Raw genomic sequence first — 27,399 nt, 5'->3', positions numbered from 1 at the left:
CGTGGAGGAGGTTATTAAGCCTGTTTAAATTATCCCCTCTCAGGTGTATATGAGCCGCGGAGATCATCCACACTGCCCCTATGGATCGGTTCAATGGATGCCTTCAGATCCCCATTCAATAATAACTCAAGTGCCACTGAATCTGTTTCCCAGTCAGCCAAGGCTGACAGCGCTGCGGTGGCGGCTGCGGTGGTCGCCTGTCAGCGGAGCCCCTCCATCGCCCCTGCTGTCCCGCCCCGTCGCCAGCCTCAGCACCTGTGGTTTCTGGATATTGGACGGCCATCTTTGACTACGATGCCAGCGCGGAGGACGAGCTTAGCCCGTGGAAGGGGGACTGGGTGGAGGTCCTGTCCAAGGACTCGCTGGTCTCCGGGGACAATGGCTGGTGGACGGGAAAGATCGAGGAGAGGGTCGGCATCTTCCCTAGCAACTAAGTGAGCAAGGGGCATACCATTTCTGACCAGCTGAGGGGCAAGGCGGCAGACGAGTATGCGGGGTGCCCCGCACTGCCCTTACACCTTAAGTGAAACTACCGAACTTGCAGTTAGCTAACGATCTGACACACTGTGTCTACTCGTGTGAGATGAGCATGGCTCGGTACTGTCAGATAACTGAACTAGTTGCTGTACAGTAACATCCTTTGTTTTGTTGCATTTTGTACAAACGCTCTTTGACAGCTACACTCTGTGATAAGCAACCGCCTGGGCAGGCCGGCAGGATGCCTGTCTGCCTGTCTCAGCATAATGTCACCCAGTCTTTTCCCTCACCTCTTTGAATCGCTCCTTCCATCCCCCGCTGTCTCTCGGTTCTTTCTTTGTCCCTCTGTTATTTCACGCCCTCCTTTCACCAGCACTACGTTTGTATCTCCCACCCTAGCCTTGTTTCTTACACATAAATATGATATAACCCGTACACATTACTGCAATATCATTCTGGAGCTACTGTATATTCAATTGCAGTACAATGCAATGTGTGTACACAGGGATAGTATACCCACACCAGGGTCAGGCTCCATTCCAGATTTTCAATTCAATTTCTTTTTTAAAATCAGTTCCCAATCTCCTTCTCTTCATCAATTAGAATGTATGAAAAGGAATTGGAATTGGAACTAAAAACAGGACTTGACCCCAACCCTGCCTCACAAGGTTTTGGTGCTGCACCTCATTGACAGTGTTATGGCAGGTGTTCGAAAGCTGTATTATAATGTGTGGGTGCTGTTACTGCATCCAAACCACACCAGTATTGTGTAGGTATTTGTGAGTCCTGCTCTCTGCTCTCACACCTTGCAGGCAGTAACTCTGACCCCAAAGACATTCCTGAGGTGAAATGACCTAGGAAGTGAAACGTTAACAGACTTCCTAATAACAAGGATGTCAAGCTGAGAACTTTCTTTAATTTAGTAAAGTTCCACATATCTCGCTTTAAAACATGTGGGACCTATATAGTGAATGGAATTAAAGGGTTTATGAAATGTTTTTATTAACTAATACCCCTTTAATGAGGACTATATGTTTCTGTGGTGATAACCATCCAAATCCTAGCTCCCTAAACAGAGCTTAACCCACAAGCTACCCAAGTCCTTGGGTGAGTGCATTGAAACAGACTAAACAGATCAAGAGTTACCCAAACCCTTGGGTAATTGCATTGAAACAGGCTAAACAGGGCTGCTTCACTGTGTTTGATAGAAGGATTAGGAGACAGGAAGGCAAAGAAACCAAATGAAACCACATGACTTTTCAACAGTATGAAGACGATGGGACCAGCACAGCTGAAAGGCCACCAAACGATTTTGGAATCAGAAATTTCTTAAAACACTAATCTAACAATCTACAGGTACATAGAATGCCAGGAGGATACTAATACAGAGAGAAATGATTCTAGTTCAGTGTTGGAACCACAGAACACGCCCATTTCAACATACCCTTCAACAGAGACCGCCTTATTAAAAACAAAACAAGACATGGGTAAAAGGAGTGCTCACAAGACTGGCAAACCTGTGCACCACAAAACAAAAATCTATTTATTTCTCAAAACACTATGAAACCAACGATAAAGTAGCTAATGATAGTAATAGTCAATGGTAGGCTAGGTCTCTGTTAAGTGGAGAGAGAGTGATAGTGATAATTTTTAAAAAGCACGAATAAAATTACATTTTACTGCCTTCTGGTTGTGTACCTTCACAGGTGGATCATGTTGAATGGACTATAACAATAACTGTCTCTCCCTTCTCCGATTCTCTTTCTGTCTTCCTCTCTTTCCCATTCCTCTCCATCTCCCTTCCTCTCTCTCACCTCTCCCTCTCCCTCTCCCCCTCTCCCAGCAGTGCTGGAGATTGACTTTGCCGAGCTGGCCCTGGAGGAGATCATTGGGGTGGGTGGGTTTGGGAAGGTATACCGGGTGTTTTGGCGGGGTTATAGAGTTTGCCCACGGTGGCTCGCTGAACCGCGCGTTGTCTGGCAAGAGGATCCCCCCCACACACACTGGTGGACTGGGCCGTGCAGATTGCCAGGGGCATGCACTACCTGCACTGCCAGGCCATAGTGCCCATCATACACCGAGACCATACACAAGTCCAGCAATAGTATGTGCCCGCCTCCCTCACCCAATATATAAGAACTTAAGAACATAAAAAAGTTTACAAACGAGAGGAGGCCATTCGGCCCATCTTGCTCGTTTGGTTGTTAGTAGCTTATTGATCCCAAAATCTCATCAAGCAGCTTCTTGAAGGATCCCAGGGTGTCAGCTTCAACAACATTACTGGGGAGTTGATTCCAGACCCTCACAATTCTCTGTGTAAAAAAGTGCCTCCTATTTTCTGTTCTGCTTAAGCAACAGAGGGCATTGCCATAGTTGACCATGTTAGGCAGCATGAGCCATTGGCGAGGGTGCTGTCTTACAGACAAGGTCAGCTATCAAGGCATGCCCTGGTGAGGAGGGTTTGATTGCAGCCCTGATGAGCAGGGTTTGATTGCAGCCCTGATGAGCAGGGTTTGATTGCAGCTCTGATGAGCAGGGTTTGATTGCAGCCCCAGTGAGCAGGGTTTGATTGCAGCCCTGGTGAGCAGGGTTTGATTGCAGCCCTGATGAGCAGGGTTTGATTGCAGCCCTGGTGAGCAGGGTTTGATTGCAGCCTTGGTGAGCAGGGTCTGATTGCAGCCCTGGTGAGCAGGGTTTGATTGCAAGAGACTGGTAAACCCTTTACTGTTTTTAATGGCGTACATTCTTCTGTGTGGTAGTGTCCTGCAATGGAGTTTCCTGATTGGTGGATGACAGTTCTGAAGTTTCTAATAGTGTTAATGCCTCATACACCATCGGAGATGATTTCAGACTTGATATTCACACCGTGGAAGGAATCTGTTAAGGAATCTATAGGTACACTTCACTTTGACTTGTGACCTAAGACAGCTTCCACATAAGTGTTTTTGTTTACAGCGATTTTGTATTTCAAAGTGAAGAACAGATTCTAAACGTCATTAGCGTGTCATTTTTGCATAGTAAAAACACACCTAATTAAGTTACCAGAAATAAACAACTTGTCATCTAATTAAGAGGCTTGGGAGCAGATGTTGCATTGCACTGTGCAGGTTCAGCTTGTTGTGTATCCCTGCATTGCACTGTGAAGGTTCAGCTTGTTGTATATCCCTGCATTACACTGTGCAGTGCAGGGGGAGGGGCTGCTAATGCTGCTGGTAGGGCTGGCCCTGTTGGATCTCCTAAAGCCCCAAGCCTATTAGAGAGGATTTATCCTGCACTTGAGTAGTGAACCTGCACTGGCAGTGAACCTAAACTGGGTGTTGCCTAGCAGTTAGTTCGTCTTCCCTGCTTACATCACCTGGGCTGGGTTACACTTCTCGTTTGTACCGCCCTCATGGTCATTTTCTATAAATACAGTGAAATTTCATGTCTGTGAAACTCTCTGATGCTGTTAAAGAAACCTACATCAGTCCAGAACAGTTTCATGTATATCAGACTATATCATGCATGTGGCCTAATTATTAGAGCTGAGAGACGGAGAAGGAGGCAACGGCCAAGTGGTCTGAACTGTAGGATTGGGAGAGTGTGATGTGATCTAATGGTTAGAGCTGAGGGACTGGGAGGGAGGCAAAGGTCTAGTGGTTAGAGCTGAGGGACTGGGAGGGAGGGAGTTAGTGTAGTCTAGTGGTTAGAGCTGAGGGACTGGGAGGGAGTGAGGCAGTATGGTCTAGTGGTTAGAGCTGAGAGACTGGGAGGGAGGGAGGGAGGCAGTGTGGTCTAGTGGTTAGAGCTGAGTGACTGGGAGGGAGGGAGGCAGTGTGGTTTAGTGGTTAGAGATGAGAGACGGAGGGAGGGAGGGAGCCAGTGTGGTCTAGGGGTTAGAGATGAGAGACTGGGGGAGAGGGAGGGAGGCAGTGTGGTCTAGGAGTTAGAGCTGAGGGACTGGGAGGGAGGGAGGCAGTGTGTCTAGTGGTTAGAGCTGAGTTACTGGGAGGGAGAGAGGCAGTGTGTCCTAGCGGTTAGAGCTGAGAGACTAGGAGGGAGGGAGACAATGGTCTAGTGGTTAGAGCTGAGGGACTGAGAGGGAGAGAGGCAATGTGGTGTAGTGGTTAGAGCTGAGTTACTGGGAGGGAGAGAGGCAGTGTGTCCTAGTGGTTAGAGCTAGGGGACTTGGAAGGAGGGAGGCAGTGTGATCTAGGGGTTAGAGCAAGTATTTTTAAACTCTAGCTTGCCAGGTTGTGTTGATTTACATGACAAAGCCTCCCGAAATGTATGATTTTGTACACAGCCGTACCTCTGCATGGATCTCTTTTGAATCCAGGATCAGAGCTGGCATTGATATTCAGCTTCTGCAGCTGCCTGAGGAGGTAGGGTGCACAGCATGACTCCAGCGGGCTGCACACTCAAATATAGGGCAGGCTGTACAGTAACAGGAGCTGGCTTTTCCATGGTTATGTTCCACCAGCACAGTGTTTATCTTGCAGCATCCGAGGGGTAGTTTGATGTAGTATACTGTAAAACTTATTAAAACAGCAACTATACTAGGATGTTAAGAGGCACAGATCTTGTTGTAGATTGGGGTGTACAGTCATAAAATAATACTTAGCCATAATAAGCGTCACAATATAATGCTTCTCATAATATGCAGGCCACTATACAATATCGCATAAACGTCCCTGTGAGGGGATTTGCAAACCTGCTGCCACACTGACTACTGCTAATATCTCATAACCACTTCAAATAGAAATGTATTATATTCAGTGTTATGGAAAAAATCTAACGGCATCCTTCACTTTGACCTGTGACCTAAGAAGGCCTATTGGGAGTCAGTTTTACATTTCTGTTTCCGTACATATTGTCTTCATACGTGGTACACAACTGTATTCTATGATTCTCTCAGTAAGGTTCTGGGTGGTGTCCATTAGGAATGCTCCTTTTTCACTGCACCTTCTTTTAAGCTGTGTACATGTCAGTGGTACAGTTGAGCTTATCTTACTCACATGGCTTTTATTGTTCAGAGATTTCTGTAAAGATGTGCAGTTTCATCAAGAAGCCTCCTACTGTTCCTGCAAGCTGGGGAGACTGTTTCTCTCCAATGTCCCTGGATTCATGCTGTCTTCTGTCGCAGTGGTTACACACTGTGGGCTCCCAGTTTAATTGCTGCCAGTTTCACTGATTTTGAGTTTTTTGGGGTTTGTGACTATAGTGAGATAATGGACCAGGGAACTTTAGCATTGTGATTTCTGAATTCTACTGGATCACCAAGGCAGATTGCAGTGTTATGAGGCAATGCAGGGGGCGATAGAGATGCCATGCGAAAGTGGAGAGTTGTTTTTGCTGGGCTTTGTTTCAGGTCTGGTAAGGGAAAATACTTTTTTATTAAGACTAGGACTGTAACGATACAAGACGTCCCCATGGTTATGATGTGATATGTTTCACAATACACAGGATGATCCTGATGATGCAAAATAAGATCAACCAATTTTTTGGTAATGTACTGTTTTGTTAAAAGCCATGTTCATACCAACCATAAACACACACCTTAATTCAAGAATCATTTGGTGAACTACACTATGCCATGTTGTGCTTTTGGTCTTGGTATAACAATACAGATGATGCAAACATCTTTTACTATACAGTATGTCGTGTACAGACAGTATCCTGATTCATTGATTACACAGCAATTAGTTATATCCCTAGTTACACCGGAATTTCAATGTTGTTTTCTGAATAGCATTTTGAAGAGAATCGTCTAGTTGTTTCTGTGCTTGTGTAGCAAAGCTGTAAAAGTGTTTCAGGCTCCCATGTCTCTGTGTCTCTTGCTTAACATTACAGTCATGTTACAGTCACTTTCACTCGGGGCTTCAATTGTATTGCAGTCTGGCTTCATTAACAAATCTTTCCTTTTCTGTCTCACACTCCTCCCTCCTTATTTGTCCCATCTGTTCACATTTTCCTCCTTTCTCTCTTCGTTTCCGGAATGGGCTTGACTACACCACTGCCTGTGACCTAATTTGGCTGCCATATTGAGGTCATGTGACTTCAAGGTTTCTGGGGTATAGACACCATACATTTTGAGTTATTGTCTAAATATGTGGTGCATTTTATGATTTTCTTAATTAAGCTCTATTATCAGTGTTGTCCAGCAATGTTCACAAAAAAACTGTAATAGCAGGATTTATCAGTAACTGTATTACTGGCCTTGGAATGTGAGTGACTGTACTGTGCTCTCCAATACAGCAAAGCATTAACATCTAAACTTGTTTTTTGAAAAGCATGTTCTGGAATGCGTCCGTGTGCCGTTTCCTTCCACTCGTCTCTGGATCTCTCCAGTTGAGGGGTGATATTTAATAACATCTAATGCATTATCTCCCTGTGTGTGTGTGTGTGTGTGTGTGTGTGCTAAATGAATCAGGTCTGTGTGTGTGTGATAAATGAATCAGGTCTGTGTGTGTGTGTGTGTGCTAAATGAATGGCAGGCCTCCACAGTTATAGTGCCAGCAGTCAGTGCTCCTCAGAGACTTTTGGACACAGGGACATTTGTGTATTTCTCAAAAGGTCGAGGGCATGATCATTGTTCTTTTGTAACATTAAACAAACATGTTATTGCGCAATGTAAAACAAAATGCTGATTTATCTCATGGCAGCTACAGAGATTGTCATGACTTTAGTTCTCCTGTAGTGTTCCAGCTTATGTTAGCTGCTGCAGCAGGCTTGTGGATTTGAGGACCACTCATCTAGAGAACTGCTGATTTTAATTGTGAATAAACTTGGCAAGGGCAGGGCTTTCCTTAGCAGCATCTTGAGATACAGGGAAGCACCAGTATCATCTCTACGTAAGAGCAGTGGTGAATGCAATATGATTTGATGGTTCCAACCCCCCCTCTCCCTCCTCCCCTCTCCCAGTTACGGAGTGCTGCTGTGGGAGCTGCTCACCGGTGAAGTGCCCTTCCGTGGAATCGATGGACTGGCCGTGGCGTATGGCGTGGCCATGAACAAGCTGGCTCTGCCCATCCCCTCCACCTGCCCAGAGCCCTTCGCCAGGCTCATGGAGGGTAAGAGAGCCCTCTCTTGTGCCACTTGCACAGGCTGGCTTTTGTTAATAGATTTTGTCCAAATCTGGCCTATTATAACAGCAATAGATTTCAAAGCTCTTTGGAGGAATCGTGCCCCTGTGTGATCACATTAGTGCAGTCTAACCTTTCTAATATCACTTCACAGGGGCTGAGAAAAACATGGATGGAAATAAGACTCCCATTGATTAGTAGTTTGATCCAGTCCTGGTTTTGCTATAAGTTTAATAAGACACACCTGAGCTTGTTACCTATACACTGTGCCTAATCATCTTGTATTTAAACCTGTAATGGGTGAAACTGCTATGCAAAAGGAGTCTTTTTACTAGTGGTGAGTGATGATATGAAAATTATATCTCGATATCATGCGTGTATTTCAATATCGATACTATCGAAGTCTTCCAGAACACAGAAATACAATAACACAATTGCAACATCAAACATATATACATATACAGAAGGTAACAGATATTTACATATGAAAAGCAATACATTGCTTTAACTTAATGGTGCTTTGCTTCACAATATCCATGGAGAAAAACAAGGTTTTGTTATATGGTTTTACTATTCAGCCACCTCAACACCAAAATATTTCTATATTTCACTACTCACACTTTCTAGCCAATCCAGAAGTAATTGAATCTTCAGCTGCTGCGTGTAAATGTTGACTTACCTCTAAAGTATTAAGCACGTGTATGTAATGCTGAATTTTGCATTATTTTGAGATGTGTTTTGATGTTTTAAAAGTACATCTAATTTATAATACCGAAAGTTCACATTTTAAATAATAGCTCAAGGAATTACACGGACAAAATACAATGAACCACTGACGCAAGTGCATTATCTCAAAATAATGCAAAACAGATGGTCAATAGTGATATAATATTTGACACTGCAGGTTGTAAACATGTATGATATATCGGTATAATATATTTCACTTCGTTTATATGTCGGAATATTTCAGTTTTGTACTGCAACACTTACTTTACATGTGAGTTGGTTCTGAGACATACATTTGAATATTCAGACAAACACGGCTTGAAATGTATTCAGTGATAAAAATGACAGTGTCAGCAGAGCAGCATTTATAAATGTGTGTTCTCTTCTTTCTCAGGTCATTTTGATGTACAGGGTTTCTCCTGAGAGACTTTTGTTTTCCAACTAATTCAAATCTTTTTTTTATTTTTATTTTGTAAGAAAGCCCCACTCGTCCCAGCTCTGCTGATGGTGAACGCATGTCATCACTCGCATTTAAGCGGTTTCTGGCCTTTGTTTTGATGTGTAAGAATGATGAAAATCCTATCTCACACAAGTATTTAGTCGTAAATGGCACATGGATCTCCAGCGCTGTCTTCGCCAGTTGTGGAAACGGTGCTAGTTGAGCACACCAGAAATTCTCAAGCTTCATTGTCTCAAACTCCATTCGAATTCGGCCATTGGCTCGTAATTCAATGAGATCATCTTTCATCAAATCACTATCATTGATGGAATCCAGGTTAAAAATAAATGGATCCAGTATCTATTTCTTTGCCACATCAAGATCTCCAGTGGAAAAATATCCTTGGAAAGAGTCGCTCAGCTGTTGCAAATGCTTTGTCACTTCAGTTGTGATGGTCATTCCTTCATTTTCTGAAACAACTGTTTCTTCAAGAAAAGGAAAGTTAGTGAAATTTCTTTTCTCAACATGCTTTATCCAAACTGGAAGTTTCTGAATAAAAGCAGATAACTTCTCTCTGGCCGTTACCGTGTTCATCCCAGTTCCTTGCATAGATGTGTTGAGTTCATTTAAGTGTGTGAATACATCTGCCATGTATGTTAGGCAAAGGATAAACTCTCTATTTACGAAGTCATCAACTAAATTACTGCTTTGGTTACAAAGAAACTGACTTATTTCTTTGTGCATTTAAAAAATACGAGTAAACATCTGGCCACGGGAAAGCCACCTCACATCTGTATGGAAAAGAAGGACAGTGTGCTCGGCACCAATTTCTTCGCAAAAAGTACATAAGAGGTAGTGATTTAGAGCAGGTCCTCTGATGAAGTTTACTGCGCTCACCGGTAGTGCAAGTGCCTGACGGTGCAACATACAATGTGTGATCATGATATGAGGTACTTCTTTCTTTACATAGGCAACAAATCCTGAATTTTCAAAAAGAAGCCTTTGACGAGATTGAACACATCGATTCCTTTCGTAGTTAATTGCAATGGTTCACAGAACAAAAATTCTTCTAAGATTTCTTTCTCCTTTACGTACCACACAAACACCAACAACTGACTGCAGCCATCAATGTTAGTTGACTCATCAAGCTGAATACCCACTTTAAGAGGACTAGCTTTGATATCTTCTATAACTTGCTGCAAGATATCCTGGCTCATCTCATGAATTCTAGAACAGATCTCGTCATTTGACAAGGGAACCTGCTGAAGCTTCTTTTGTCCCAATACTATTTTTGCCATTTCCAATTCACTACTTCCTCAGCTATTGTATGAGGCTTCTTTTCCTTGGCACAAAAATATGCAACTTGATAAGATGCTTGTAACAAGGGTTTCTCAAGTGACACAAACCCAAACGTCCTCGAGGTTCCGCTACGATCAAATCATGCCCTCGTAGACTTCAGGGTGTCAAGGTCATGTCCAGTAGCTGCATCACCATGCTGTTTGTTGAAATGTTCAGACAGCTTTGATGGTTTGTGTGGCAAAGTGGCTGGTAAGGGGAACAGGTGTAGCGGTGATGCGGTGCAGGAGTGATAAGCAGACAACTGTGATTCGGTGAATACGTGTTTATTATTCCTTTTTCCAAGTCTGGTGACCGTCAAATAATAAATCCCCGGGAATACACAACAATATGTAAAGCACAGGGATGACGAAAAACACGGCACAGTCCTGAACAAAAACAATGGCAGGGTCACCAGTCCTGGGTGAATGCAAACGTGCAGGTGCTCAGTGCGGTGGTGCTCTGGACAGTGCTTTCCTTGCTACAGCTCCGGAGGTGTGCTTTAACTGTCTATCGGTGCGACAAAGAACAGACAATTACCGATAGACAGAACTAACCCACAACACATATATGGGGTTTCTAAACTCTGAGAGCTCCTCTCTCAGTCCTTCTCTCTCCCACCGTTTAACCCAAACGAAGGAAAAGATCAGCGTTACCCTGGCCCCTATATGTAATCCCGCACGACATCTAGGTAAACGGTTGCAGCTGCCTTATTGCTTGCACCTGCCCCTCGTTTACCTTTCAGGTTAGTACGGTCTTACAACAGAGTCTCGCTTCTTTCCAGGCTGAGACTTCCCGGTCCTGGAAACGAACTGTCAGGCCAGCCCTTCCAGATACTTCTCCTCCCGTTCTTTAGCGCCCTCACAGGTCGGGAAGAAGATTTATCACCAGAACTCATTGTATTTCTGTCACAGTTTGAGATTACCATTTGAAAATAACGAGCTGCACAGTACACATTGAGGTCGTTGAGTTCCATCCTTCTCTGTCTTACAAGTGAAACAGGTAACGAACATAGTCGTTGTTCCATTTGCGTTTCTTCGACATGGCAAGGGTTACTGAAATGAAAAAATGAAATTACTCATTACTGGGAGTCAAATCAGTTTTGCTGTTGAAGTAAACTGTAAGCAACACGCTACAGTTAGCGGCCAACTGAATTCAAACAAAGGCACGCCGCTGCCACATCTGCGCATGCTTTCAAGAAAAACCCTGCAATGTGGCGGTACACTGTATTTTCACTACAATAAGCTTAAAAACTTGAAAAAATAATGTTGTTTGTATATTACAGTAATTGTTAAATGTATCATGTTAATAAATACACAGTTTTGATGAAACAGAGTAGTTGTACTTATCTGCCTGTGCTTAATTTGTGTTTTCGATGATTTACCTTCTAACAAAATCTGACATGTCTCGCACCCCCAGAAAGGGCATCTTGCACCCCAGGTTAAGAACCACTGATTTAGAGGAATGATTTTGCTTGCTCTGGAAGTTCCTGTGGCTTTGTTTCATTCAGACTGCTGGAATGCAGACCCCCATGCCCGGACCTCCTTCACCAGTATCCTAGACCAGCTGACTGCCATCGAGCAGTCTGGCTTCTTCGAGATGCCCTGCAAGCCCTTCTGTTCCCTGCAGGACGACTGGAAGCTGGAGGTGGAGAAGATTTTTGAGCAGCTGCGAGCCAAGGAGAGCCAAATACAGAGGCTGGGCTCTGTCACCCGGGGCATTCTCTGTTCTTCTCATTCTCTGTTCTTCTCTGTTCTTCTTATTTCTGTGGAAATAAAGTTTAAACGTTAGCCAAGTATTAAGGTAATTGTAGCTGACGAAACCATTCCATATATCTTACTGGTTTATACTTCCATTAGCTCAAATGTCCATTTTTAAAAGAAATACATGTTTAGCAAAAATGTGTCTGTTGTCATAAATATGGAAGCCTAATCTGTCTGTTTACACTGTAAGAAGTGTGCAGTGGAGGCCAATATATTTCATATTCAACATTTCTTCATTCTCTGAATGCAGTTCAATGTTGCAGTCATTTATTAAAAAGTGATGGAGGGCTCCTCATGACGGTTTTTCTGATTTGATCATTATTTGCTTACTAGCTATTCCAAAATGGTTTCTGAAAAGTCTCCTGATTGTGGGGAAGTAAGATGGGGAACCATATTAGTGTTGCGCTGTGCACCGACACCGCTGGGTGAGGCATTGTACACTAAAGCCTGTGCAACACTGATGTCCTTCCCCGCCTCACTTCCCCACAATCAGTAACGTATGTTTGACCTCAAAGGGGTTAAAGCTAATGAAATAATTTCATGAACTTTACCAGCTGTGCTGGTTTCACATGTGCAGTAAAAAAGAATCGTGGAAATGAATACTGTCCTTAATGCCTCCAATATTGTCATTATTTCAGGCTTGTTTACAGGGCTTTGTATTAATAATAATAATAATAAATATTATTATTATTATTATTATTATTATTATTATTATTATTATTATTATTATTATTTATTTCTTAGCAGACTCCCTTATCCAGGACGACTTACAAGTGTTACAAAATATCACAGTACAAAGTACATTATAAAGTATCACATTACAGAATATCACATTTACAGATAAGAGCAATTGTAAAGTACAATAAAATCAGTAGAAAAAAATTAAAATAAGAGCAAAATAAAGAATACAGAATTAACAATCAGTCTAGATTTTATGGGGTAGATAATTTCAACACAAGGGCGAATTCTACATCTCGCACAAAAACATGCATGTGAATATTATTATACATTGTGCTATAATATATGCATTGATAAAACTATGACAGCTCTTGATTATATTTAATTCTAATCTCTTATAACAAAACAAATTCAGAGCTTTAAGGAAATCCTTTGCTTCTGGGTACCAGGCTATGAGAGGCTCCCATTCATCAGGGTGAATAATTTGTCAATGAATGTTAAATGGAGGCTGTCAAAAAAAAATCCCTGCCGATCGATAATGGATTCTGCCCTCCTTCCACAGGAGCTGCATTCCTGGGAGGAGGAGCTGAGCCGAGCAGCACTGCAGCAGAAGAACCAGGAGGAGGCGCGAGCAGGAGCTGGCTGAGAGAGAGATTGATATCCTGGAGAGGGAGCTGAACATCATCATCCACCAGCTGTACCAGGAGGAGCCTCGTGTGGAGAGCCGCAAGGGCAAGTTCCGCCGCAGCCGGCTTGAACTGAGGGACGGGAACAACCGGATCAGCCTGCCCTCGGGTACAGCACCATATACAGCTGCACAATACCATACACTACAGTACAGCACCATATACAGCTATACAATACCATACACTACAGTACAGCACCATATACAGCTATACAATACCATACATTACCATACACTACAGTACAGCACCATATACAGCTGCACAGTACCATACACTACAGTACAGCACCATATACAGCTGTGCAATACCATACACTACAGTACAGCACCATATACAGCTGCACAATACCATACACTACAGTACAGCACCATATACAGCTGCACAATACCATACACTACAGTACAGCACCATATACAGCTGCACAATACCATACACTACAGTACAGCACCATATACATCTGTGCAATACCATACACTACAGTACAGCACCATATACAGCTATACAATACCATACACTACAGTACAGCACCATATACAGCTGCACAATACCATACACTACAGTACAGCACCATATACAGCTGCACAATACCATACACTACAGTACAGCACCATATACAGCTGCACAATACACTACAGTACATACACTACAGTACAGCACCATATACAGCTGCACAATACCATACACTACAGTACAGCACCATATACAGCTGCACAATACCATACACTACAGTACAGCACCATATACAGCTGCACAATACCATACACTACAGTACAGCACCATATACAGCTGCACAATACCATACACTACAGTACAGCACCATATACAGCTGCACAATACCATACACTACAGTACAGCACCATATACAGCTGCACAATACCATACACTACAGTACAGCACCATATACAGCTGCACAATACCATACACTACAGTACAGCACCATATACAGCTGCACAATACCATACACTACAGTACAGCACCATATACAGCTGCACAATACCATACACTACAGTACAGCACCATATACAGCTGCACAATACCATACACTACAGTACAGCACCATATACAGCTGTGCAATACCATACACTACAGTACAGCACCATATACAGCTGCACAATACCATACACTACAGTACAGCACCATATACAGCTGCACAATACCATACACTACAGTACAGCACCATATACAGCTGCAGCAATACCATACCACTACAGTACAGCACCATATACAGCTGCACAATACCATACACTACAGTACAGCACCATATACAGCTGCACAATACCATACACTACAGTACAGCACCATATACAGCTGCACAATACCATACACTACAGTACAGCACCATATACAGCTGCACAATACCATACACTACAGTACAGCACCATATACAGCTGCACAATACCATACACTACAGTACAGCACCATATACAGCTGCACAATACCATACACTACAGTACAGCACCATATACAGCTGTGCACATACAGCTATACAATACCATACCATACACTACAGTACAGCACCATATACAGCTGCACAATACCATACACTACAGTACAGCACCATATACAGCTGCACAATACCATACACTACAGTACAGCACCATACAGCATACAATACATACACTACAGTACAGCACCATATACAGCTCTGTGCAGTACAGCACCATATACAGCTGCACAATACCATACACTACAGTACAGCACCATATACAGCTGTACAATACCATACACTACAGTACAGCACCATATACAGCTGCACAATACCATACACTACAGTACAGCACCATACAGCTATACAACAGCTATACATACCATACACTACAGTACAGCACCATATACAGCTATACAATACAATACATACACTACAGTACAGCACCATATACAGCTATACAATACCATACACTACAGTACAGCACCATATACAGCCGCACAATACCATACACTACAGTACAGCACCATATACAGCTGCACAATACCATACACTACAGTACAGCACCATATACAGCTGCACAATACCATACACTACAGTACAGCACCATATACAGCTGCACAATACCATACACTACAGTACAGCACCATATACAATACCATACACTACAGTACAGCACCATATACAGCTGCACAATACCATACACTACAGTACAGCACCATATACAGCTGCACAATACCATACACTACAGTACAGCACCATATACAGCTATACAATACCATACAATACCATACACTACAGTACAGCACCATATACAGCTGCACAATACCATACACTACAGTACAGCACCATATACAGCTGTACAATACCATACACTACAGTACAGCACCATATACATACTACAGTACAACCATATACATACAATACCATACACTACAGTACAGCACCATATACAGCTGCACAATACCATACACTACAGTACAGCACCATATACAGCTACAATACCATACACTACAGTACAGCACCATATACAGCTGCACAATACCATACACTACAGTACAGCACCATATACAGCTGCACTACACTACAGTACAGCACCATATACAGCAATACCATACACTACAGTACAGCACCATATACAGCTGCACAATACCATACACTACAGTACAGCACCATATACAGCTGCACAATACCATACACTACAGTACAGCACCATATACAGCTGCACAATACCATACACTACAGTACAGCACCATATACAGCTGCACAATACCATACACTACAGTACAGCACCATATACAGCTGCACAATACCATACACTACAGTACAGCACCATATACAGCTGCACAATACCATACACTACAGTACAGCACCATATACAGCTGCACAATACCATACACTACAGTACAGCACCATATACAGCTGCACAATACCATACACTACAGTACAGCACCATATACAGCTGCACAATACCATACACTACAGTACAGCACCATATACAGCTGCACAATACACCACACTACAGTACAGCACCATATACAGTACCATACACTACAGTACAGCACCATATACAGCTGCACAATACCATACACTACAGTACAGCACCATATACATGCACACCATACACTACAGTACAGCACCATATACAGCTGCACAATACCATACACTACAGTACAGCACCATATACAGCTGCACAATACCATACACTACAGTACAGCACCATATACAGCTGCACAATACCATACACTACAGTACAGCACCATATACAGCTATACAATACCATACACTACAGTACAGCACCATATACAGCTGCACAATACCATACACTACAGTACAGCACCATATACAGCTGCACAATACCATACACTACAGTACAGCACCATATACAGCTGCACAATACCATACACTACAGTACAGCACCATATACAGCTGCACAATACCATACACTACAGTACAGCACCATATACAGCTGCACAATACCATACACTACAGTACAGCACCATATACAGCTGCACAATACCATACACTACAGTACAGCACCATATACAGCTGCACAATACCATACACTACAGTACAGCACCATATACAGCTGCACAATACCATACACTACAGTACAGCACCATATACAGCTGCACAATACCATACACTACAGTACAGCACCATATACAGCTGCACAATACCATACACTACAGTACAGCACCATATACATCTGTGCAATACCATACACTACAGTACAGCACCATATACAGCTGCACAATACCATACACTACAGTACAGCACCATATACAGCTGCACAATACCATACACTACAGTACAGCACCATATACAGCTGCACAATACCATACACTACAGTACAGCACCATATACAGCTGCACAATACCATACACTACAGTACAGCACCATATACAGCTGCACAATACCATACACTACAGTACAGCACCATATACAGCTGCACAATACCATACACTACAGTACAGCACCATATACAGCTGCACAATACCATACACTACAGTACACCATATACAGCTACAGTACAGCACCATATACAGCTGCACAATACCATACACTACAGTACAGCACCATATACAGCTGCACAATACCATACACTACAGTACAGCACCATATACAGCTGCACCATACACTACCATACAATACCATACACTACAGTACAGCACCATATACAGCTGCACAATACCATACACTACAGTACAGCACCATATACAGCTGTACAATACCATACACTACAGTACAGCACCATATACAGCTGCACAATACCATACACTACAGTACAGCACCATATACAGCTGCACAATACCATACACTACAGTACAGCACCATATACAGCTGCACAATACCATACACTACAGTACAGCACCATATACAGCTGCACAATACCATACACTACAGTACAGCACCATATACAGCTGCACAATACCATACACTACAGTACAGCACCATATACAGCTGCACAATACCATACACTACAGTACAGCACCATATACAGCTGCACAATACCATACACTACAGTACAGCACCATATACAGCTGCACAATACCATACACTACAGTACAGCACCATATACAGCTATACAATACCATACACTACAGTACCATACACTACAGTACAGCACCATATACAGCTGCACAATACCATACACTACAGTACAGCACCATATACAGCTGCACAATACCATACACTACAGTACAGCACCATATACAGCTGCACAATACCATACACTACAGTACAGCACCATATACAGCTGCACAATACCATACACTACAGTACAGCACCATATACAGCTGCACAATACCATACACTACAGTACAGCACCATATACAGCTGCACAATACCATACACTACAGTACAGCACCATATACAACTGTGCAATACCATACACTACAGTACAGCACCATATACAGCTATACAATACCATCCACTACAGTACAGCACCATATACAGCTGCACAATACCATACACTACAGTACAGCACCATATACAGCTGCACAATACCATACACTACAGTACAGCACCATATACAGCTGCACAATACCATACACTACAGTACAGCACCATATACAGCTGCACAATACCATACACTACAGTACAGCACCATATACAGCTGCACAATACCATACACTACAGTACAGCACCATATACAGCTGCACAATACCATACACTACAGTACAGCACCATATACAGCTGCACAATACCATACACTACAGTACAGCACCATATACAGCTGCACAATACCATACACTACAGTACAGCACCATATACAGCTATACAATACCATACACTACAGTACAGCACCATATACAGCTATACAATACCATACACTACAGTACAGCACCATATAGCACCATACAGCTGCACAATACCATACACTACAGTACTGCTACAATACCATACACTACAGTACAGCACCATATACAGCTGCACAATACCATACACTACAGTACAGCACCATATACAGCTGCACAATACCATACACTACAGTACAGCACCATATACAGCTGCACAATACCATACACTACAGTACAGCACCATATACAGCTGCACAATACCATACACTACAGTACAGCACCATATACAGCTGCACAATACCATACACTACAGTACAGCACCATATACAGCTGCACAATACCATACACTACAGTACAGCACCATATACAGCTGCACAATACCATACACTACAGTACAGCACCATATACAGCTGCACAATACCATACACTACAGTACAGCACCATATACAGCTGCACAATACCATACACTACAGTACAGCACCATATACAGCTGCACAATACCATACACTACAGTACAGCACCATATACAGCTATACAATACCATACACTACAGTACAGCACCATATACAGCTGCACAATACCATACACTACAGTACAGCACCATATACAGCTGCACAATACCATACACTACAGTACAGCACCATATACAGCTATACAATACCATACAATACACTACAGTACAGCACCATATACAGCTGCACAATACCATACACTACAGTACAGCACCATATACAGCTGTACAATACCATACACTACAGTACAGCACCATATACAGCTGCACAATACAATACCATACATACAATACCATACAATACCGTACACTACAGTACAGCACCATATACAGCTGCACAATACCATACACTACAGTACAGCACCATATACAGCACAATACCATACACTACAGTACAGCACCATATACAGCTGCACAATACCATACACTACAGTACAGCACCATATACAGCTACAATACCATACACTACAGTACAGCATACAATACCATACACTACAGTACAGCACCATATACAGCTGCACAATACCATACACTACAGTACAGCACCATATACAGCTATACAAAACCACAATACCATACACTACAGTACAGCAATACAGCATACCATACACTACAGTACAGCACCATATACAGCTATACAATACCATACACTACAGTACAGCACCATATACAGCTGCACAATACCATACACTACAGTACAGCACCATATACAGCTGCACAATACCATACACTACAGTACAGCACCATATACAGCTACCATACACTACAGTACAGCACCATATACAGCTGCAATACCATACACTACAGTACAGCACCATATACAGCTGCACAATACCATACACTACAGTACAGCACCATATACAGCTGTACAATACCATACAATACAGTACAGCACCATATACAGCTATACACAACAATACCATACACTACAGTACAGCACCATATACAGCTGCACAATACCATACACTACAGTACAGCACCATATACAGCTGCACAATACCATACAGTACAGCACCATATACACCATACACTACAGTACAGCACCATATACAGCTATACAATACCATACACTACAGTACAGCACAATACCATACCACTACAGTACAGCACCATATACACTACAGTACAGCACCATATACAGTGCACAATACCATACACTACAGTACAGCACCATATACAGCTGCACAATACCATACACTACAGTACAGCACCATATACAGCTATACACAATACCATACACTACAGTACAGCACCATATACAGCTGCACAATACCATACACTACAGTACAGCACCATATACAGCTGCACAATACCATACACTACAGTACAGCACCATATACAGCTGCACAATACCATACACTACAGTACAGCACCATATACAGCTGCACAATACCATACACTACAGTACAGCACCATATACAGCTGCACAATACCATACACTACAGTACAGCACCATATACCATACACTACAGTACAGCACCATATACAGCTGCACAATACCATACACTACAGTACAGCACCATATACAGCTGCACAATACCATACACTACAGTACAGCACCATATACAGCTGCACAATACCATACACTACAGTACAGCACCATATACAGCTATACAATACCATCCACTACAGTACAGCACCATATACAGCTGCACAATACCATACACTACAGTACAGCACCATATACAGCTGCACAATACCATACACTACAGTACAGCACAATACCATACACTACAGTACAGCACCATATACAGCTGCACAATACCATACACTACAGTACAGCACCATATACAGCTGCACAATACCATACACTACAGTACAGCACCATATACAGCTATACAGCATACAATACCATACACTACAGTACAGCAAAATATACAGCTGCACAATACCATACACTACAGTACAGCACCATATACAGCTGTACAATACCATACTCTACAGTACACTACTGTACAGCACTGTACAATACAACACCATACAATACTACACAGCACCATACAATACCATATAGTAACATACAGTCCAATACAAAATCATACAATATCATACAGCACCATACAAGACTATTGCATTGATGTAGTGCCTTTAATGTCAAACCATACCAAATGAAAATAACTGAGTACAGGTCTGAAATGCCACTGCTATGTTAATTAATGTATTATTCTTGTTGTTTAGATTCACTTTGCCTATCATTTCCTATTTCAGTCACATCCTGGGGACTTTTTAAAACTAAGAAGTTTAAAGCATCCCTGTGGCCTCAGTACAGCTCAAACACATCTTCTCTGTAAGTGTAGCTGGTGCACCAGAAAACACCACACCACATCCACTGAAAAAAATGAACTACAAACTGAATCTAAACAAGAAGAAGAATGCATGAGATACTGTAACTGGTATTCCACACCTGTAACCAGCTGCAATTTAAAATAATATAAAAAAAACATATAAACATTAGTGAAACTAACCTCACCGACTGAAGCTGTCAAAAAAGACTGAAGAGATGAAGGCCAAGTGGTCTGGTTCTGTTGCAAGTGGATTTATTGCTCATAGATTAGATTCAGACTACATTCAACTGCCACACTCACAAAATGTGCAGCTCCATTTTAAAAGGGCTTTGATATGAAAATGAAAAACAAACAATTGGATCCAACTTAATATTTTTATTTATGAACATCATACATAACATTTTCAGAGCAGAAACAGCGTTTACATTGAAAATTAAACTTTTAAACTAAATTAAACGTTTCTTATTTTTTCATAAAGATGACATACACATAAACATGAAAAAGTGTAATAAAATAAACTATGCAATACATTTCTGTGTAAACAGGTGTAGAAAGCTGTATATAAAATTATAAAAAAAAAACTAGTTATAAAAATAGTATGAAACTATAACATAACTTATGCAACATGAAAGCGTTTTGAGTGAAACAGAGTTCAAAGGCTCTGTCTGTCAGAGTTCTATTACAGCTTTCCAAGTACAATCTATGCAAAAAACATGCTTACATACAACGTACATTTGCCACAGATTGCCTTTTCACAACGGGTGCTGACATCAAAAGTTCTGTTTTTATTCCATTTAGCAACCTGGCATTGTCTTTTATTCCATGTGCCAGTGGGTGCAGCGCTGGCTGAAGGCTGAGGGGCATTTGCCAGCTGTTTTTCATGTCTCTTCGTGCTTCTAACTTATCCATGTTTACGATTCTGCAGCTGAAACACCATATGGGTATTTAATTGAAATATTTAGTAACACTTAAGAACGGACATGCACAAGATATTCACATACACGGAGATATTTAAATTTGAATTGCAAAAGCCGTTCAAAAAGCGGCTATGGCGGTACTAGTGTTAAATCAGTTCAGTAGTGCATTGCAGCTAATGAAACGAAGCCAGAAAGGGGCATACTGGGGATTGGAATGAGCGTCGCACTGTGGGAACACAAACAGCATTGTTACAGGAGGGAGCGTTATCTGGATACACTGCAATACTCATAAGAGAAAAGAAAATACTTTTTGAGAAATGTGTTGTCCAGCTGATTTGTGTGAAGAAAAATATTAAAACAACCCCCTATCTCTCTTCTCTCTCCTCCCCTTCTCCACTGTCTACTCTCTCTTCTCATTTGTCCCTCTCCCCTCTCTCACTACAGATTTCCAGCACAAGATCACAGTACAGGCCTCCCCGACGCTGGACCACAGGAAAGGTCTGATGGGCAGCAGCTCCAGCCCCCCTGCCAGCCCCACTATCATCCCTCGACTAAGAGCCATCCAGCGTGAGTGACTCACTACACTGCACAAACAGGGAGACAGTGCCTCACTATACAACAGACAGGGAGACACACTGCCTAACTACATTGCACAGACAGGGAGACACAGTGCCTCACTACACTGCACAGACCGGGAGACCGTGCCTCACTGCACTGGATGGACAGGGAGATTCAGTGCCTCACTACACTGCACAGACAGGAACACAGTGCCTCACTACACTCATAGTCAGAGAGACACATCGCCTCACTACACTGCACAGACAGGGAGACACACTGTCTCACCACACTGCACAGACAGGGAGACATAGCGCCTCACTGCACTGCACAGACAGGGAGACGCAGTGCCTCACTACACTGCACAGACGGGAGACACTGTCAGACACTGCCTCAGGCTGCAGTCCTATTAAACGTGGAGGACTCCAGACCTCAAGCACCAGATCTGTGCACCCCTGCCATATCGGTTATTTGAATTAATAACTAATGCAACCTGATTTTTTAAAATATTTGTGTTTTAAATTGTGGCTTAAAAGATGGTTTTGTATTATCTGCATTTGCAGAATATCGTATTTCTTACAGGGTATATTGCTGCGTGTGATTCTCTATTATTACTGCTTAGATCAGTGGTTCCCAGCCTGTGGTCCGCGAGTAAACTCCAGCTGGTCCGCACAACTCCCAAAATTCAGTTACGCTGTTCTTGCAAAAACCCGTTTCTACACAATCAAATGATTTGCTGTATGTATTACTAAGCAACACAACAAAGAGCTTTAACCACATTATATGTAATAAGATATGTTGTAGTCTGCATTTTTCCCCTTTATCTGTTTTCTTTTATTACGGGAGTGTTTATAAATTAATTTGATCCAATAGAGCCTTGAAAGCTACTTGTTTAGTTATTATTTTTTTTTATTTTTTTTCACATTTAACCACTTTTTTAAACTTTTAAATTGCATTCCCTGCCTCAAGATGACTTCCCATGTACCTGCATGGACCTCTCAGAACCATTTCCCATCATCCTCCTGCTCACTGGTAAATCCATTTCAGTTACATATGCGAGCAGGAGGATGGTGGGAAATGTAGAGAGGTCTGAGAGGTCTATGCAGATACATGTGTAGCCATCTTGAGGCAGGGAATGCAATTTTAAAAGTGTAAAAAGGTGGTCAAAATGTAGAAAGAAAAAAAAATTAAAGCAATACACACACCTTACATATACAGTTGTAGCAACACAAGGGAAAATGTAACACAATAAAATAAAAAGGACCTTATGTACCCTTTAATATCTTACAAGACTATATGCTAAAAGGAAATTCTCTTAACACTACTTCTGGAAACACTGTCCAATCATTTAATTTTTCAAACTGCTTCCCATCCACCTCATCTTCGTATTCTGGTGTGTTTTTTATATGCACATTGACTGAAGCTGGTAGGATAAGTATCATTATAAGTGTTGCGGGACGAGCACTGGTATTTACATGAACTGGATCAGAGGACGACCCAAACCCCGTCCATTATTTGTCAGGAGGTTTTGTCAAACAAAACTTAAACCAGCAAAATTGAGACACCATTTATGTACAAAGCATTCAGAATGTGAAAAAATAGCATTGTTAAACAAAAGAAATAGGAACTTTGCCTTCAGCAGCGTTCAGTGCTCAAAATGACAACGTTCCTTGATGAACTGGTAGTGAAGATTCAAGCCCAGGGATCTCGTTAGGTTAGGTACGTCATATAAATATTTTACTTTCGACATGTACTTATACACATAAGCCTACAAATTAGTTTCAAAATGCTGTGAAAAATGCATGGCAAGTGGTCCATGGGAAAAATCCAAACACCAAGATGGTCCCTACATTGAAAAAGGTTGGGAAGCACTGGTTTAGATCATTGTTTATACATCATTATTTACCTGGCTTTAAATCTTCCACCAGAATCGGCCTTTCTCAATTCCAAAAAAAGCTGAATTTGTTATGTGACTTGGTTTCAGAAATTATCTTTTAGGTGGTTCAGCTTGAGTTTGTTAAAGGGGAAATGTCTATATGAGACACAGTTTCAGAGGGGACAGCAATTAAAGCTGCACATTCCTGGCAGTCACTGCTGTAAAGGTTTTCAGTATATGCCCCACAGTGTCTTACTGCTTGCATCTTACAAGTTACAAGAGAGCATATTTATATTCACAGTAAGTTGGTTTAAAAGATGGCATATTGATCTAAGGAACTGCCTTATAATAAAGACTGTGTTTTTCAATTTACATAACAAATTTATATTTTTATATTTTAAAAGCAGGGATAATATTGACACTCCAGTTTTGTTCTCAACCTATTCTAAAGTGTGTAAAGCTAGTTAAGTTAACCTTGATTAGCCATTATTTAAACAGAGCCTGGTAAAAGCCTGGTATGAATCAGTGTTTTCACGCAATTGAGGAGGCCAAATTTTCTAAAACCCATTGTCTTTCATCAAGAAACTTAATTTATTTATGTGTTTGTGTGTGTGTGTGTGTGTGTGTGTGTGTGTGTGTGTATATATATATATATATATATATATATATATATATTACACACATACACACACACACATTGAGTGTGCAAGACATTAGGAACACCTGCTCTTTCCATGAAATAAACTGACGAGGGGAATCCAGGTGAAAGCTATGATCCCTAATTGATGTAACCTGTTAAATCCAGTTCAATCAGTGTAGATGAAGGGGAGACAGGTTAAAGAAGGATTTTTATGCCTTGACACAATTGAGACATGGATTGTGTATGTGTGCCATTCAGAGGGTAAATGGGCAAGACAAAAGATTTAAGTGCCTTTGAACAGGGTATGTTAGTAGGTGCCAGGTGCACCAGTTTGAGTGTGTCAAGAACTGCTGGGTTTTTCACGCTCAACAGTTTCCTGTGTGTATCAAGGATGGTCCACCACCCAAAGGACATCCAGCCCGGCTCAATGAGCCGGGCTGGGGGCGCAGCAAGACGGAGACGAGGAGGAGAGGAGGGGCCACAGGAGGAAGGGCCGAACCTGGGGGGCGGGGCCACTCTGTCACAGAGAGCCGCACTGCGGGGAGGAGAGGTGAGACTCAAGGGCTGGGAACATGCCTGCTCCCAGAGGCTCGGTTCAGAATCCCAGGTGTGTGTTCACTGTCACTGTCTAATGTTGGCTATGCTTAGATCATTATTAACTGTTCCAGCTATTTCAACACTTCTTAAAGCTGAATTTCTTTGACGAATGCCCACTAAGAGTTTGCAGCTGTAATTTCTGCCCCCTCTGTAAATGGGGTTTTGTTGAGATTTTCCATTCACTAGCTCGCAGACTCCATAGTTTCAGAGCAGACAGAAATCGTAGATGCGCACACCTAGTGGTCATTTCTAAAACAAGCTTACTTCAGAAATTCAGCTTGTGTGTTTAGGGCCCATGGTAAACCAGTCACAGAGGGCCAGAAGGACACTTAAATCAATTTTCTGGTTAAAGAAAATTTCTGAATTCTCACAATGTGTTAACAAAAATTGGAACAAGTAAAAGCATACGTAGTGAAGCTAAAAGAATCTTTCGACCTGGAGAATGTTTTATTAATTACACAATTAATCTAACAAATAAAAAAATCTAAATGGATCTGTGTGGCAAAGTGGTTAACAGTGTGCAGGTGCAGGAACGCAGCAGTGATCAGTGAACAGACAGACAACGATAATCCAGGTGCAATGTTATTTATTTTTATAATCCAAAGTCTGACGACAAAACGGCAGGAAACAATAACAATGAGAAATGGGCAATACAGTGGCATGTATTGCACTGTTTTAATCCACGTGTTGGTTCCGAAATAATAGCCCCGATGTTCTACACCCACACATAACACAAAACACAAACACAAGTCCACTGGGAGTGTGTAGCGGAGTGTCCCGCCCCTTTATGTTTATTAAGTGTTTTATGTTGTATGTAGTGTGTTAATGTTGGTGTTTAAAATGTATATTTGTATTTAGGTACGAGGATTGCACAACACTAAAAAAGGTAAACAGGTAAGATGTAATATGTGAGCACTTAATTAATTCATGTGCAGTTGTACCGAGACTGCAATTGAATGATTGATTAACAATCGAGTCTTGGTACAGCTGCATAAAACAGCATGTTTTCACTCACTCAGGATTGTGTGTTCGTGAGTGGAGAATGGGAGAGAGAAGGAGAGATTCAGATAACAATTGCTTTTTCATTCTGGAAGCTCCAGCATGGTACTTGTTTTCTGTCCGTCCATTTTGTTTGTCTGTCTATTTACTTTGGCCAACGTGCCCTTTATTTTCAGTTGTGTGTTTTGTTTAAATCTTTTGTTTGTATTATTATTTAATAAATAAACTGAGCACCACTGCTCAGTTTTCACCGCCAGCAAGCGTGTTTTGGTTTCTGTTCCTGGTTTTGACTTACTTTCACAGTTGATGTCCAGAAGTGGGATTACAGCACCTCCAAGTGTCAGACCAGGAGTGGGTTGTTTTTTTGTGTTTGGGGAAAAAAAAGGGAAAAAGCGGCCGGAGAAAGCAGCAACCTCCCCAGCAGCCAGAGCAGGTGCTCTGGTTTGAGATGACTGCATCCAGGGAAATTCCTGGCGAGGACCCGGATGCATTTGTGGATGCTTGTGAGAGCCAGGGAGGATGGTGCCTCCTGTGCAAATGCTATGGGCATGGAGTGGCTGACTGCCCTCTCCCGGATACAGAAGAGGGGCAGTCTCCACACCAGTGGCTGGAGCCAGAGCGT

The 27,399-nt window shown here is 42.0% G+C and overlaps 1 pseudogene; it reads left to right on the top strand.

The window, feature by feature from the left end:
- Positions 1 to 93: 93 nt before the first annotated feature.
- Positions 94 to 26,213, top strand: LOC121329658 (annotated as a pseudogene).
- Positions 26,214 to 27,399: the final 1,186 nt, after the last annotated feature.

This window comes from Polyodon spathula, chromosome 17, assembly GCF_017654505.1.
Source record: "Polyodon spathula isolate WHYD16114869_AA chromosome 17, ASM1765450v1, whole genome shotgun sequence".
NCBI classification, from domain to species: Eukaryota; Metazoa; Chordata; class Actinopteri; order Acipenseriformes; family Polyodontidae; genus Polyodon; species Polyodon spathula.
The sequence above is the reverse complement of the archived record's forward strand: the minus strand, read 5'-3'. Positions and strand labels throughout refer to the sequence as shown.